Genomic DNA, 15,014 nt, shown 5'->3' on the forward strand with positions numbered 1-15,014 from the left:
AAAAGAGTATTTTTAAAAGGGACAGCAAAAAGAGCAAATACCATGGGAGTAGCAGCAGCAGTGCCCATGATCCCAGCCTCTGTGGGATGGCTGTGGCTCCTGCCCATCTCCCTGGTACGTATTTGCTCTCCTGGTGCCTCCACCCACCAGGGCTGCTGGAGCCCTTGGGGCAGCCCTTGGCTCTGCCCAAGACTGCTGCCTGCCCATATTCACCTCCTCTCTTTTCCCTGGAGGCAAAGGCAGAGCTGCAGCACATGCTAGGAGGGTGGGCAGCATGTCCAGGGTCACAGTGAGACTCTGCCAAGAACGAGCAGCAGTGGATGGGCTTGGATCCAACAGGAATGCCGTCAAGTATTTGAAGTACGACTATGAAGCCCTGAAGCAGCAGTGCCTGCAGACCATCACACTCTAGGATGAAGAGTTCCCAGCCTGTCCTGCTCTCGGCTACCAGGACCTGGGATCATATTCCTTCGAATCTCAGGGGATAATCTGGAAGCACCCCACGGTAAGAGTTCTCTCTTATTTCACTGGGTTCAAACCTAACCAAAGCCCAGCTGAACATCCAGGTTAAATCAATGGTGAGCTGGATAGCCACAGTTCCTGTAGGTCTTTTTCTCTTAATTCTATCTTGTTTTGCTTCCATGGCAGAAGCCAAGTTGGACAGGGGGTGGGAAAAGGAATCACTGTCTTCTAAGCCCATTATAAAGCAGGGAATCCTATAACTGCTTCATGGGCACCTGCTTCTCAGCAACCTGCTTTCTTCCTGTCCATCCCAGCTCCAGAGAGCTACAAGTCCAGGGTGCAATCCAGAGGTGGATGCAAAAGCCCTACCAGGTACCATGGGCCACCCTAGGAGCCACTATCATTTGTAACATCACCCACACTGAGCCACTGTGCCCCTCAGGAAATCACGCTAATACGTAAATAAAATCCTAAATAAAATCCTCTGTCTCACTTCAAGCTGCCTGTAACAGTTAAATAGCAACTGACTGGAAATGTTATTACCTAAATACATATATCCTAGAAATGTCCTGTGATTCTAAGAAAGTAATTTTCATCAGGAAATATTAGATTTAATTTTTTTAAGTTACAAAATCAGGGCTTCAGAGATTTTTCTGAACTCTATTTTTCAGTCATTTATTTCTGTCTCCATTTACTTCCCCTTTGTCATTTTGCAACATCAAGAAATATTTTTTAAAAATGGGAATTCCTTCCCCCAGATTAATTACCTCCATCTGGTGGAGGAAAGGAGAATGAGAAGAACAGAAAATTTCAAGTCTTTGGACTTTATTATTTTTTCACCTGACAAGTGAGAAACAGAAACTTGCAGTTTTAGTAACTCCAGGTTTAATAACCCTGGCAACCCCATTTATCCATCATCACCTCACTCTGGCACCTGGATGTTACCTCAACAAATACCATGGATGTGTTTCTTGGCTTTGCCTATCCTTAGGGAAGATCAGCCTTAGAAAACTCATTAAATTAAACTTTGGTTTCTCATACAAGAACAGTGTTGAGCCTGCTGCAGGCAGACACACAGCCACAAGCATAGCAGTGTAAGGAATAACTGAGGGCTGAGATCCAGTAGGGTTAAATGTCCCAGCCCTGCCTGCCAGAGACCAGCCTGTGGGACCCCTGAGAGGAAACTCAGTTGTGTAAAAGATGCATGTGGCATCTTGGAGTGGCTCAGGAAGGACACGTGTCTGGGTGAGTAATAAGTCATATGCAGCTGACTGACACCAGGTGCAGCACTTTGGAAAGAGAAGAGAAAAAATTACACTGTTTGACCCAGAAGTGAGGTTTTGGGAAGTTATGGTCAAACCAATCAGTGGCCAAATTTCAGATTGGCACCTGGTGTGGCCACTGGGGACTTGGATATGCCTCTGAGAACACACAGGGGTTAAAGCAGAGCACTCCCAGAGAGACTTTCTCTTTGGAGTCCGGCAGGTGAGCAGACCGGACCTCTCCCCTGCCCGGCTGCATCTGGGTGGGGGAGGGGGACGCCATGCGGCTTGAAAGAGATAAGCCGGAGCCGCTGCAAGATGCTGTGTGGTGGGTAACCTACTGCTGGACCCCTCTCCACTGGACAGAAACAAAAGGGTGTAGCTGAGATCATTCCTATTGGAGGGAAGATGCACAAACTGGCTCTCCATCATACAGAAGAAGTCCTGGATTGTCTCTGTCTCTCCACAGAATGCTCAGAGCTGACAACTTCTGCTCTCGAGGAGAGCCGGTGACTGCCCAAACTGTCTTCAATTCTGCTTGCCAAGTTAGGCTTCCAATAAACTGCTTCTTGCCGCCACCCAGAAGTTCACGGCAAATTCTCAGAAAAACAGAAAAGGCTTTTGTCTCTAGAGACAATAATGACTTCCTAATATAGGCCATGAGTTGTTGGAGAGCTTGGAGTTGGGGTAGGAGTGACAGTCATTGCCATAACCCACTTGGCTGGCCCCAAAGGGCCAGGAAGAAAGGGGGGGTTGTTGCTAATAAAAGCATTTCTGTGGTTGGCCTCCCAGAAAGCACAGTCAGGGTGGGGGAACATCCTCCACACTGTTGGAATTGGAAACTCAGCACAGTTCCAGTGGCACAGGCAGCAGCTTATTTGTCACAAGTCACAAGCTTATTTGTGCTGCTTGAACCAAAGTCTCAGCAAGATGAAATAAGATGTAAACGCTGAGGTCAATTTTCACCTCTGTCTCCACTGTAGCAGAAATTCTCAGTAGTATCAGTGACAGTGCCTAGAAGCAAAGGGCATCAGGATTTGCCTCAAAAAAATACATGCAGCCCTCAATTTAAAAAAGAAATTTTGTCCTGGGACCATGTTAATCAGACAGAGAAGGTATACTTTTAAAGAAATGTTCAAAGTGTTTAATAGTTTTTGGATATTGAAACAAGGAACAAGAAAAGGGAACTTTTCAGACCAGAAAGGGTGATGCAAACTTTGAAATCGTGTCTTTTCAGGAGTTATGTGCCAACCCTTAGTTTATAATTGGAGGAGCTACTCAAACAGATGTCTGCCAAGGAGACCTGGGTATGTATAGTGCTTCTGAATTTTGCTTTGGAAAAAGAAAAAGAAATGAAGCTTCATTTAAAAACTCCTGATACATGAATCATTTTATTGGCTATCTCCCAGACATAGTATGGAGGGACAGATACCCAAGAAGAGGACTCACATACCAGCACTGCCGCCTGAGAGAGGGTATATGTGGACTTGTAAGAGCTATGTCAAAATTAGAAGACACAAAACTGTCTCCTGGAGGAAGGAAGTCATTATGTGGAACAGAAAACCAATTTGCTTTTGACCTCTTAAGGCAGAGGTGGATGCCAGCCTAATCATGGGAGCACTTGCCCTGAGACAAGAGAGTAGGATTTCTGCCCATGCCAGCAAGAGCAGCTCCAAAGACTCAGGGGACAAGGAATGTCAGGGAAGTTTTCTGCTGTAGCCTAGTCCTTAGGTGCTTTCATTTGGGAGGCAGAGCAAGTTCCTGCCTCAGCTTCACACAAAACAAATACACAACAACCAAGGAACAGAGCAGGAACTGGTTTAGTAGAGGGGCTGGGTCTGTAATGTGCCATTTTGTGTCAAGCAGGATGGTCCAAGTATGAGTTAGAAACAAGGACCACATCAGAAAGAAATGATCAGAGAATGCAAACTCTGTAATACCATCCGCAGCAAACAAATTGTTCCAAGCTCTTCATGCTGAACCCTCCTTTCTGCTTGAACTGCATTCATGTAGAGCTGTGAACAGGGACAGGAGCAACCAGGAACCAGCCACAGAGACAAAAAAGACAGTGCTGCTCAGCTTCCTGAATCAGGGCCTGATGCAGAGGAAGTATCTCTCAGGCAGCACTCATCCTCTCCCAGACATCCATCATAAAAAAACTTTCCTTACCCATTTTTCTGCAGTGCTTGCCTTTGGCTAAACTGAGCTGCTGTGCAAGTGGCCAGAAGGGAGCTGTAAGGGGACTTTATTCCCCCTCGGAGTTGCTGCTGCAGCAGCTGCCTTCCCTGCCTGCCTCGCTGATAAGATCCAATTGCAGAGGACAGAAGCAGGAAACACTTGACTGCATAGAGAGGCAAGAAGGCTGAAACTCTTGTAATGAGAATTTGATAGATTAGACACAGAGAAATCAGCCTTTCTCTCTCCTGTGCTTCTAACTGCAGTACTCCTGACCTCACTGGTTTTCCAGCACATCCATTGTGCAAATGAGATTGAAACAATTTCTGCAAGTTGTTGATAAATAACACCAGTGCTGCTCTTATAAACACAGCACTATTAAAGCAATTGCTAAAAATTTCCCTGGTGTGTGAGCTTGTGCTCCAAATGCTAAAAATTAGATGCCCAATCATAGACTTGCTCCAGGATATTTATTTGGTGGATGCTAGAGCAGACGATGGGGAAATCACTTACTGTATTTCAGGAGAATGGCTCAAATAAGTAGTAAAAGCAACATTTCTTGTCACCTCCTATTTGGAAAGTTTCTAAAATGACATAAAAAAAATTAATAAGATTCACCTGAAGTAAAACTTAATTTTCCCAGACAGTTTACAAGATATAGGACTGAAAAATAATATCTATTCTTAAACTAGAAGAGGCCAGTGCATTGTGTTTAGACTAGAAACTGAATACAAATACCCTGAGTCCTCTTCTGCTTCTGTCACCTGCTGATGTTTCTGTGGAGTCTCAGTCCCTTGTGCTAAATGAGCTTTCATTAGAGATCTGTGCCAAAATTCATCACATTGTGGTAACAACAGAATTGGATCCCAAAACCCGGACCCCACCATGGTGCCTTGCTCTGGGTTTTCCCAAGACGTCTTTTGCTGGGGCAGTAACCCAAAGGCTGGTCCTGAAAACTATCCCAAACTTAGAAGAAAAGCCCCAAAATCTGATTCTGCTCTTATTAGGTGATTTTCTCTCTGTCTCTCTCTCTCACACACAGACACACAGACCAAAAAAAAAGCCCCAAAAAAACCCCCCAAAAAAGGATAATCCAGTTTGTTTTTGCAAAGCTGCTTACAATTGCTTCTACACACGCTGACCCTTCACAAAAATAAACTGCAGGCTTCTACCCTTCAGGTATTTGCTTTGCATCTCAGAAGCATACTAAGCTTTTTTGATATTTGATCCAACACCTTGAATATCAAAGTCCTTGTTACTAAAACCCTCATGTAAAACACTGCTATTGGAACAGACCCTGATTACATGTTTACATAAGCCACATATATGACTGGGTAACACATCCTTTAGGGAAACAGAGCCTATTTTTGATAATATTCTCTGACATGTCTCTTTTCTTTTAAAAATAACACTGCAGGTCCAGGTTTATGTGAACAAAAGGAACAAGAAAACCCAGAGTTGGTCTCACTCCATTAAACTTACTTCTTTGACAACAGTGTAAGCTAGATGAATATCATCTTGGGAAGTTTGATGGGGACTTGAAAGTCTTGAAATATTTTAAATGTTCTTTGAACCATATCTTTTTGATAGCCTAGTAACAACTTGAAATGTAGTCATAGTCTTAGTTATTAAAGGTGACTTATGAAGTTTTCTTGCTGCTATCTGAATAAGTTAACCCGAGGACTGTTTGCAGAAGTTCTTAAGAAGTAAGTGGCATAAATTTAATCTAAATAATATAAAATGTACTGAAATACTGAAACCCCCTCAGTGTAATATTAGCTTTCCAGATCCACACTATTTATATTCATGAGTTGCCTTTTGTTCTGAATGCCCAGAGGTCACCCCAGGCACAGCCGCTCCCTGGGCCTGGGCTGGCAGCTAGAGGAGCTCTCTGAAGCCAAGGCAAATGCACCAGTTCACAACAGCCCAGGAGCCCACCCCACATGGGTTTTGGGCATGGCTTGTCCTACAGGCAGATTTGGGGAGATTAAAAGTATACTGGAGAACAAACCAAAGCCTGACAACTCTGAGATAGATCTGATGCCTGTTGAGGGAGCCTTTGAAGTGGTTGTAGGCAGGAGAGAACTTAATAGTACTGTGCTTGTTAATTTATTTTGCTGTAGACATTAATACATGGCCCTTCTGACATTCAATTCCATGGGCTCAGGGATATTTGAGATCCTGGTTCTAGCAAATATATCCCATTGATATTAAAAATACATTCACTAACAACTCGGAGACCCCAAGGAGAAGAAAGCTTTTTGCTGCATTCTTCTTTGCCTTTCTGTACACAAGTGCAGCACAAAATTAATTTCCATAGAAAACCTAAGAAAGTCTTTAGAACTCTCAAAGCAGAGGCAACATGCACTGCCATAAATTATAAGCTAGCAGGCCAGTGCTTCCTTGTTTTCTGGTGTGATGCTGCGGGTACTACAAGCTCTGAACAAGGGCTTCCAGCAGAGACTAAAGCTGAGAGTTAGAGCTGCTTGGCAATCCAGGAAGCCACAGCACTGGTTTTGGATCCTTTTGAACACCAAGCATTGCTGAAACAGCAACAAGCCAGAATAGACTCAGGACAGAAATGTCTCTGTGCTGTCCAGTTGCATCCTGGAACCAGACACTTGGACTTTTGGCTCAAACTCATCATCTCTAGGTCAAAGGAGAGTTTAGATGCTTTGTGTCTATACACTCTCATGGTAGCTAAAGAGAAAGTGAACATAGCTCTGGAGCAACCAAAATGAATCAAATTTCTCACTTATTTTATGGCCTCTGCAAGTGGAGCATGCTTGGATAAACATCATCAATATGGAGGAGTCGCTATGCTGCCAGGTCACCAAGGATTCATTACTTGCTGCAACAATTTGATTATCTCTGTAAACTAGGGGCTGCCTAGGTAGCACAAAGAACATGAGCCAACTCAGGACATCTGTGAGCAGCAAGGGATTCTATTTCAAGTGCACTAACAGTCAAAGTAGTTCTCCAAGATCACACGTCTGTATCTATACACACACACACACACACACACATACACACAAGGGAGATAGGCATGGCTTGGCTTCATTTTTTCACCACAAACTCCAGGTCAGGATTACTTAAATTACATCACCATCCTCAGCAAAACCTGGAGTAGTTTTTCACTCACTGGCTTTAAAATCCTGGCCGGGATTTTAGGGGAAACCATTCCAGATGTTGCACATTGGGAGAGCACCAGTTTGTCACTGCTGCAGGCCTTCTCTGGTCTCATAGGGTGGAGGGACACAACAGGAACACCAGGGACACCCACCATGCCACCTTCTCAGAAATAATCTTCTGCACTTCACAGCATGCCAGGGACAGCCAGAGCATCGGAAAACTGAGGATTTCAGTTCTGACTTGATAGAGCTTTTCATCTTCCTCCTCTGAAAATCCATTCCCCAGACTTATCACCATTATTTCTACCTCTTCAAGGAAAACAGAAATTACAACAACTTAAGACATACGCTGTACCAAGGAAAGCCTCGAAGAAATAGCTACAAAGAAGATCTGAGTGTTCTCAGTCACATATTTTTCCTGCATCTACATTTCCTGGGGAGCGAATGTTCTTAAAACCTATTTTTTCCCACACCTTGTGCTCTTATAATTTTGCTTATTTTATACGTAAGTACCTAAGGCTGGGAGGAAACTTCCAGGCCAGCAAGTTGATCCCTTCTTGGGAAGGTTTTTGCTCATAGGTGTTCTATAGTCTGAGGCTTCTGGACTTTCTTTTCTATATGCAGAGCATCAACTTTTCCCCATTTCCACTTTAAACATGCCACAATCCTTTTATTTTATCTTCTTCTCCTCAAAGGAAATATTATCTTTCAACTAAGAGCTCTTGCCTAAAACAGCTTTTCTGCAAAATAGCATTTAACCTGCTTCACACTTCCTCTTCAAACTTCATTTGTATAGGATGAGCACAACAAATTTTTTTAACCTCTTCTCATAAAAAATGCAAGTAATCCAAACATTTGTCTGCATCCTTCCAGCTTGAATGCTCTTCTCTGAATGTGGCAGCCAAGATAAGGCAGAGAATCCTGGGGGAAGGCTCAAGCAGCACCTCACATACTAAGAATGGATTTTCCCTCCTCTTTAGAAAGGCCTGAACTGCCTGAACTGAACTGCCTGAACTGAACTGCCACAACATATAGAAATATATCATATTGCATGGGTTTGGACCCATAGTGTGATCAACCAGCTCAGGTGGTTACACAAGGAGACACTCCTTAACAGAGGTTTCTCAAAGCAGCTCATAGGAGCTGTCTGGGTACCTCCTTGTGGGGTACAGGCAGCAGAGAGCACCTGGCAAGTCCCTTCATTCTACTTTTACGCTTGTATTCACCATGGCATTAAATCATAAATCCCAAGTCAATATAAAGAGTTAACTGCTGCTCTAGGATGTTCAGTCTTGCTGCAGATTAAATTCTTTCCATCGTTTCTCAATTCGTTTATTTCCTCTGAAGCAAGAGCTGTGATGCCAATTCCTTCTGCAGAATGTGCATCTGCCAAAGGAACTATGTCTTGGAACAAAAGATCCTCTGTAAAATGTTAGTACCTTCAGAGCAGTTTTGTTGTGCTAGGCTTTCTGCACCCCTCAGAAATAAAGCAGAATCACAGAAGTTCCTCCTGTTGTTTGTAGTGTGCAAACACCATGAGTCACCGTGTTTCCCAGGGGCACAACCTTTGGTGTGACAGAGGCCTGTGCTTACCCAGCCTCCAATCCTCAATAAACACGTAACCAACCCAGCAAACAACTCCAGCTGCAAGGCACACAGCCTCCAGGGAGGGCTAAGCAAGCCCAGCCTTTCCAGAGTAAGGAATGGGCCAAAGAAAGGATTTGCCTCCTCAAGGTCCCAGGAGACTTCACCTTCCGTTAGACCGCTGGGCAAATCTCTGGCAATAGCTCTAAGTTCAAGCTCAGACCTTCAAAGAAAGGGCTGAGGAGGAACAGGCCCACAAATGTTCCTGCTGTCCATTGAATCTTCTTCAAAAGATAGGAAAGGAAGTCCCACCATCCTTCTATCAACCCAGAGCTTTTGCCCTCTACTGGACATCTCCTGAGCCCTTGTCTGCACCAGATGTGGTGGCTTGAGTCTACTTAAAGTACCACAGGTCATTAACTCTGTCCTGCCCAGCCACTTTGCAACCCACAAACCTCAAATGGCCTTCTTCTGGCTGTGTTCTTGATCTCTTGAGGGTGTTAACAAGCTTGGGTGAAGCAGCCTGTTTTCACAGTTTCATTACAAAATCAATGCACAAACTGCACCATTGAATTACTACCATGGTCAGCCTCAGAGGGCCCAGGGTACCCGTGTAGTTTGGGTGAGTGGAAAATGAGCAAAAGAGAGAAATAACAGAATAAGAATGAATTGCTGAGTCAAGACTGAGTCTGGCATAGCTTTTACTGCTGGTATTGTAGTCCAGGTGAGAGTGTGACTTAATGGAGTTATTAATGAACTTTTGTGCCTTGTAATGTGTGGTTGTAGTGTGGATTGCTGGCTCGTAACTGCCATTGCAACTATCACTTTGAATCCAGATATTCTGTTCCGTGTTTTTCCCAAGACTCAGAGTTTCCAGAAGGACTATGCTGGAATCTTTCATTTCCAGGTACCCTATGATCAGGGGATTGAGAATAAAAAAGAAAAATGCTAGTATTTAACTAGAAGCAGCTTTTTCTTTTATTTTTTTTTCCTGTGGGTTTTTGTTTTGTTTTGTTTGTTTGTTTTCTTGTTTTGTTTTGTTTGGAACCTGTGAAATAATCAACAGTTACAGTGTGTATGTGAAATTGATGGGGGAGAGAGAAAGAAAATAAGAACAGAATTAAATAATGTTGAATGAGATCTGCTCGCTCACTGGTGAGGTTCTGCTGATGGGGCTCTGGGAAGTTATACAGATTTTGTAAACTGAGCTGAACCATCAGGCTGCATGAGCCCAAACCAAGCTATGTTGCTGCCAGCGATTGAGAGTGAATTCAGGCTAGTGTGGTTCCTTCTGCTTCCTCCCTTTCCCTCCCTGCTTTGCCTTTATTTCCTTGCCTGTGGAGCCAGAGTGTTATGATTTATCCAACCTGCTTTGACTGGATGTTGGGCACAGGTGGGAGCAGTGTGGATTCACTCTGCTAAAGGAGGTGTTCTGGTGAGGACAGAAGTTTTAGAACACATACTTAGCCTTTCCACCAGCTCACCTTTGAGTGTTTTGGTGTGAATTATCATCTCTCCTTTCAGGAATGCAGCAAATCCTGGAGTAAACATTTCTAGCTTTAAGGCCAAAATTTAGCACTAGCACATTTCATGCATTTCCTACTATTTGCAGAAGGGATTGGCACTATTGAGTGCTTCCCCTTTAGATGACCTCTACTTACAGGCATTTTTACTGGCATATTGTTTTGATTTTTTTTTCCTTAAGGTTTGAGCCTAAAGATAGTTCAGAGTATCCTATCTCCATGCTGGCTTTCTGGGCTGTCCACCATATAAACTCAGTTTTCATGTTCAGACAGTGTTTTTGATGCTATGTACAACAAGATGCTATTAGTATTTCCTATCAACAAAATTTATTATAGCATGAAGAAGCCTGCTGAATGATCCAGAACTGGGAGGAGTTTGTCTTTATTACAAAGGAGAGCGATCCAACCCAAGATTAACACTACAGTGGCTTATGCTGGGGGAAGTGATGACAGGTGAAGGTGTAGGAGGATGGTAGCAGGGAGCTATTTTGGGTGCACCAGCCTCCATCATCTTTTCCTTTCTTCTTTCCCTCAGTTCTGGCAGTATGGGGAGTGGGTGGACATGGTGCTGGATGACAGGCTGCCCACCAAGAACAGGAAGCTGCTTTTCATGCACTCAGAGGAAGGCAACGAGTTCTGGAGCACGCTGCTGGAGAAGGCCTATGCCAAGTATGGGGTTGGGCAAGAGCTGTGCCCCTGGCTGTGCCCCAGCTGGTGGCCCAGACCAAGGGTGTCAGTCACAACACACTTCATTCTGAGGCAGCCTCCCTCCCACTCAGAATCTACAGTTCCTTCTAGGTCCATAAAGGGTGTTGCCAACTGTATTTCAAGGGGCTTGAATTTTCTTGCCCCAGGTCACATTGATGACCAAGCAAATTAAGATATACTGAATGATAACTCCTTCTTTCTCTGGTACATTGTGCTTGCAGGTGGAGACGAACCCTTGTATAGCTCTTCTCCTTTCCCCCCCACACTGAATGGCGCTTATGAAGCTCTGGCAGGAGGCTCCACTGTGGAGGTCTTTGAGGATTTTACTGGGGGCATCTCTGACTCCTATGAGCTGTGGAGGGCTCATTCGAACCTCTACCAAATCATCCAGAAGGTCCTGAGAGCTGGGTCACTTCTTGGCAGCTCCCTCGATGTAAGAGGCTGACAAGGCTTTATTCTCCCTGCTCCTCTTCTCAGGGCTCTTGCTCACATTGTGACAAAAGCTCAGACCAATGTAAGACATGGGTAGGAAGGTCTGATACAAGAGCAAACTGAATTAATGTAAGATCTTTATTGATTTCAGTATCAAAAAATTTGGAGAAGGCTCTAAATAATCAAAGCTCATCATGTCTCCCTATTTACATGACAGCATGTGCTAATACTTAGAACTGTGAACAATCTGCTGGTCTTCAGGAACTCCATCCTCTGAATATCATTTCTCATTCAAATTTTGTTTAATTTCAGCTCCGGGCACTTGACTGCCAGAGACAAGCTTGCTGAGACACTTTGTTGTAGCCTGTAGTCTGATTCTGGCTTTGGTTTTCATTCCTAAAGATTACTGACACCTGTAATACAAACACTCTCAAGTTACAGATGTTTGAACATGTTTTGAAAACTTCACACCTTTCACATCCTGCTTCATTATCTTGTTTGCATTGTGGCATTCAGAATTACCAGAATTCCAATTTTGCTATACTGGATCTCATCTGAGACAGGCTAGAGCTAAGTTCATGTGAACATGTCTTAGCAGGTGACTGGGTCTGTCACCTGAGCTGGGAATTGGATTTAGATTTGGATTTCACTGTACATTCTTGAATTTCTTCTGTGCTTGGACTGCATGTTAAGGGGCAGTCTTAAGGGCAGCTGAAACTGCAGCTTTTGCTGTGGATCTCACCTTAATTTAATGTACTTTGCATCAAGAATATTGGTATTCATTGTGCACACCACTTTGGATATCCTGCATATTAATTTGCTTATGAAAGCTGAGTTCATACACAATATATAATCATAAATGTGCATAGTTTTATTGCTCCACTAACTGCTACAGCTGAAATAGAAGCAATCACAAGTCTGAAACTGGTAAAAGGACATTATCACTGGAGCAGAGGAGATAATCCAGCCTCTCTGGGGCCATCATGCAAACCAGCTTGGGGCTGCAACACTGCAGTGCCTTCAACTTTCTGAATGTCTTTCAGTGACTGACCATAAAAATGTTCCGAACTTATATACATTCACACAGAAAAAGGAAGTACCTGTAGCACTCAGACAGGTCAGATGCTCTCTCAGGTAGTGGTGTGGAGCACACTGTGCAGTCTGCCACTTGTATGGTACCAACAGGCTGGGGTAGAAAGTGTAGAGGTGGACCAAGCTGTTACCAAAATTCAGGGTACAGAAAGGAAGAACAGGAGAGGAGGCAGCCATTCCCCATGTGTTTATGTTGTGTGAGATGGGAGCAAGCACTTTCCCAGTCAAAGCTGATGGGAAAAGAGTAAAAGCCTCTTTGATGAACTCTGCTGTGAGTCTCATCTTCAGAGCGAGCCCCAGGTATTCCTGCTCCTCTGAAGCTGGAATCATTACACAGATGTCCATGCCAGATAACCTCCTTCCAACCTTGCTGTGTTGTGCAATGTTTCCTGCTTTTGAGGACGTAGATATTCTTCTGGTTTGTAGCTGATTTTCCTTGCAGGTTGCTGTCATTATATGAAATGGTGAATGCTGCAGCTAATGGCTTACTTGGTGGCACAGGATAATGTAAAATAAGGGTGGAAGGCATCTAGGTGTCTTTTAACTATTGCAAATTGTAATGGACTGCATCATTCAAGTACAAATCATGTTTTATCCTATCTGAAAAGCAATTGCCCTCTGATGATTGGAATAATGGAAGTGCTCAGGCTCTGTTTGTTCTGGATCTTTTAGGTATATTACCAAGGACAGCCAGAGAAAGTAGTGAGGCTTTGGAATCCCTGAGGTGAAGTAGAATGGACTGGATCTTGGAGTGATAAGTAGGTTTTTATATGCCCCTGCTTCTTTCTCTTTGGTGTATTTTGGAATCTATTAAAAATTAAATTGGAACAATGCAGTTAATACAATCACAAAGTGTATTTAGGAGAGATACTAAATCAGTTGGAATAAAACACTGTTAATTTATTACCAATGTTGGATATCGATCCATTCTTTCCAGCAGGTATTAATACCTGCCTCAGACGGAGCTTTCTCATCAGAGACAACAGCCCTTCGTTTGACTCTGAGAAGCGCAATGCAAGCCACATCCATGTCATTTTACAAGACAGTTTTTCTCAAATTGATCCCACCAATGAGTTCCAAGACCTAAGTAAAATATACAAACTGGTCCTATTCCTGGGAGTTAAAGCAGGGATAAACCATTATAGCTCTGCTTAGACTCTAAGGTTGCTGAGCTCTAAATCACACCAGAATTTGGTACCTATCTGAGAATCTCAAAAAAGTTGGGATGCTGACTAAGATAAGGACACAAAAGTTTCAAAATCTCTCAGAAACTGTCTGGGCTTCTTGGAAGCATGGTAGTGACAACACTTCTTTAATTTTTATATTTAGAATGGCATAAATTTTACTGTCATTTGAGCCACAATATATTTTTTCATGCAACACTTTGAGATTTCAGTTTCCTGTCCTGACTGACTGTAGCCTGGGTGCTGATGTATCATAATTAAGAATAGAGATAACATTACAATTAATTTTACTTTTATCAGAGCTGCTTTGCTGAGCCCCAATGTAAGGTGCCTCAGGCACACACATATGCCATATCCTGCTTTTGTCACACTGTTTTACCATGGGACAACCTTGCTGAGGCAGGTGCAGCACTGCATTGTCACATGGGAGCAGATCAGAGCAGAATCCATCCTGAGCACATTAATATCAGAATGGCAAGGGAGCAATGCTGTTTTCTGCAGTAAATTTTCTGATTTGACTTTTCTGCTTTCCTGTTCCTTCAAGACTCTTAAAAATGGAGGTTGTATCATTTCCATAGGGAGGATATCAGGCACCCCAATAAATCTTAAAATGCCGAAGCTCTGACTGACTTTCAGACTGTGAATTTCCTAATCCAACCAGTCTGTTTGTACCTTCTGGCACCTGGCAGGGGAGATTCAATTCAAGGCTTAGTTGCAAATACTGTTGCAGTCTAATTCCAGCCCAGCACAGTCAGGTTGCAGGGTGTGCTGTCATTTGGAGGGGCACAAGATCTATTTGTTGAAGAAATATATACTCCTTTATCAGCCCACGATAGAATCTAACTCAGATCTCACTGTACAATAAAATGCAACAGCTGAACAGTGTGCTTTTGTGCTTTGTCTGGAGTGGTCATGAGTGGAATTATGTTGATCCCAAACAAAAACAGGCTCTGGATAAGCAAGTAGATGATGGAGAGTTTTGGTAAGAATTGTTCATTAAGCTTACTATTTTGGACATTGTATGTGCCTTAAGCAATCCTTTCAATTGGATGGAGAAAACTGCCAGCACCGAGGGGATTAATAATGACATGCAGACATTGTTAGCTTCTTATTTATCTCCTTTTCTATTCAAATATTTCCTTTTATTAGAGCTTGCATAACTCGGCACTAATCCAAAATATAGAGACCAGATGGTAATAAAATTAATGAGGTGGCAAGAATGAACCTCAGCTGCTCTACATTTCGAGATTTGTTTTTTTGCCTAAACGCTACACGCTAATGAAAAAGTTCAGATTACCAGCTTGGGAAGAGTCTGTTTACTCAGACCTAATAGAAAGCCTGTCATAATCCTGATCTGATTATATATGAATCAGTGCTGAACTGATATCACTCTGTCCTAGCCTGGAAAGATAAATGGCCACTGTCTTCCAGTGCAATCAACTGCGTGGGGCATCAGGCACT

At 43.3% G+C, this 15,014-nt stretch overlaps 1 pseudogene; it reads left to right on the plus strand.

Annotated features, from left to right (window-relative positions):
• Positions 1–274: 274 nt before the first annotated feature.
• Positions 275–15,014, plus strand: part of LOC121336450 — a 28,831-nt pseudogene continuing 14,091 nt past the window's right edge.

Source organism: Onychostruthus taczanowskii, unplaced genomic scaffold (assembly GCF_017590055.1).
Source record: "Onychostruthus taczanowskii isolate IOZ18803 unplaced genomic scaffold, ASM1759005v1 scaffold236, whole genome shotgun sequence".
In the NCBI taxonomy this organism is placed as follows: domain Eukaryota; kingdom Metazoa; phylum Chordata; class Aves; order Passeriformes; family Passeridae; genus Onychostruthus; species Onychostruthus taczanowskii.